Genomic DNA, 2,905 nt, shown 5'->3' on the forward strand with positions numbered 1-2,905 from the left:
TTGCACATGTAGATATATTCCCTGGGTCTCCAAAATGTGATGAAAACCTTGAAACTTTTGTTGTCATACTGTTGTCAAAAGGGCTTAACTGTAGACCAAATCTATGTACAAATTGCACTTCTAAATGGAATGAAACAGATAGTTTGTAAGTTATTTAAGGCATGATATGGTTTGAGAGAAAGTCCCATAATGTGGTACACTTGTTTGGATGTGTTTTTAAAATGTCTGGCTTCGTAAGACATAAATATAATTGATGCTTTTAAGTACTGATAAGTGCAAACTATGTGATCTATGTAATTTGTGTGTGTGGAATAACTTCATTTGCTACAAGTCTACTCCTTAGTATTTTTTTTTTCTTTTCCTGTAATCAAAATTCTTATCTAGGTTATGGGAATGGGCTCGGTAATCAGGATATAGAAAATAATTCCCATATATGTTGTAGCTCGTATATATTTACACTTGACACTACGCCCATACAGAATGAAGTATAAAAAAGAACTGACTAAAGTAAAGTTAAGATGGAGGCTCGACAGAGCCCTTAGAGTTCACAGGTATTAAGTTTCGTGGTCGATACGAACTATCGCTACCACAAGGTGATAAATCATTGAACATCGTTACTCAGTAGCATACCATACTTGAGTTATGCTGATTCCAAGGGTAAAGTTAATTTTTCATACATTTTCCTTTAAAAAGTAGCTGTAATTTACAAAGTTCACTTTTCATGTGATTATAAAACTGTTGTGAGCTAATAACAGTTTATATACATAGTGACTTAGCTCTTTTGAAGGCTCCAATTTCCCTCTTCCCAGTAAACATTTTTCTTTTTCTGAAAAGTTATTACTAGTAACTAAAAAGATATTAGTTATTAAATGTTCTACCATCCAGAAAGTGCTTTAGATATTTGAGCCTTTAATCTTGTTTGCTTCCAAGAACTGATGTCATAATTTTGTTGCTCATGTTTTTCTGATTCATAAATAATTTTATTATTGAAGTAGTGTGTTAATTAAGAGATTAAGCAAATTAGGAAAACTATGCACTTGTGGAATTTACATGAAACTTGATAAATCCCTGCAGAGGTATACATGTTTAACAAAATAGTCCATATAACTTTATTAATTTTCCAGTCACCTATCGCACTGATAAACCAAATTATTACCTGGTTCTCTGTAATATCATTCCTACTAATTTTGACATTGTCATTTTTACGAACCAAATGTTTTTACTGACTTCTCTATATATTCACCCACTTGTCATTATATAAAACCACCAGACAATAAATTTGGCAGTTGGCACCTAATAATTGAAATGTTAACATCTGTATGCCATTCAACATCAGTGTAAATGTTTTTCTCATAGTTCTTCAAACAGGACGTCTTTAGTAATCAACATAGTAATATCTATGCATGAAATGCATTCATAAAGCTTCGGGCCAGTCGGAGTGGCCGAGCGGTTCTAGGCGCTTCAGTCTGGAACCACGCGACCGCTACAGTCGCAGGTTCGAATCCTACCTCGGGCGTGGATGTGTGTGATGTCCTTAGGTTAGTTAGGTTTAAGTAGTTCTAAGTTCAGGGGGACTGATGACCTCAGATGTTAAGTCCCATAGTGCTCAGAGCCATTTGAACCATAAAGCTTCAGTGACTCAATCTGAGAACTATTTATAATTAATATTATATATGGTGATTTGTAAAGAACTATTGTTTGTAGAAACACGGGTGCCATATTCAATACGGAAATGTGTACTTAGGAAATTGCCACTGTCTAGAGGTTATTCAGTGTAGTAGCTAACATAGTTTATTGATACTATTGCTGCAGAAGAAAGTTGACTGATCAAACAAGGATTAGAAATTACTTTTTTCGACAACATGAAAAGATGTTTGATAGAATGAGGTGATCATCACCAAAAAATTCTTCAGTATAAGACAACTTTCTGTTACTTGCATCTACGTTCTTAACTTGATATTTTATTTACACTGTATCGTTTATTGTATTTATGTAAGTTTGTCTAAACTATATACAATTTGACACATTCCATATCCTTGCTACTCGCTTTCTATCTGGATCTGTGTAACACTATATAAATAAATAAATAAAATAAAAAAGGAATGTGTTTTGACACTATTAATGCAAAGCAATCTTAAGTGTAAATCAGTGGTATCATGTTCATTATTGAACTATTTCAGTAAATGAGACCTCAAAAAATCCAGGGTTACTGAAGACTTGGAGTAGTACAACCAGGTCATTAACTTTCCAACTGCAGTGGAAAATTTAATTATGACTATTCAAAAATTAAATGTATGTAGGCAGCTACATACAGCAAAGTTAATGAGTGGTTAATGGATGAAGGAAACACTTGCATCTGTTTGTAGCAGAATCCTAGAACATAATCTGAGTTCAAAAATTATGATCTGGCTCGAACACAATTACTTTCTCTGTAAGAATCAGAACATGTTCCAAATGTTTTAGTCATGTGAAAATCTGTCTCTTTATGCAGTTTCCTCAATGCTCTGAGTAGATGAAACTAGATTCATTCTGGGCTTCTGGACTTGTGATTCAGTACCGTTTCGGCCATTTCTAAATTAAGTACATTCCTATGGGGTATCTAATGAGGATTGTAACTACACTGAAAAGCACCATGTTTTGCTAGGTGAAGAATCATACACTGACACTGAAGTAATATATCATGTGCTGCAGGGAAGTTAAATAGAATCATTGCTCGTCATGTTATACATTGACTGAACTGATACTACTATCTGAAAAACATTAGTCCTTGACAACAACCTAATTGTTGGTAGGCTGATGACTTTGAAATTTAGGCAGGAGCAAAAATTAATGTTTTTTTTTTTTACTGAAAAGCATAAGGAGAGGGCATTAAGCATCATGGGTTGTCAAATGGCTGATAATGATG

Source organism: Schistocerca piceifrons, chromosome 1 (genome assembly GCF_021461385.2).
Source record: "Schistocerca piceifrons isolate TAMUIC-IGC-003096 chromosome 1, iqSchPice1.1, whole genome shotgun sequence".
Classification (NCBI taxonomy): domain Eukaryota; kingdom Metazoa; phylum Arthropoda; class Insecta; order Orthoptera; family Acrididae; genus Schistocerca; species Schistocerca piceifrons.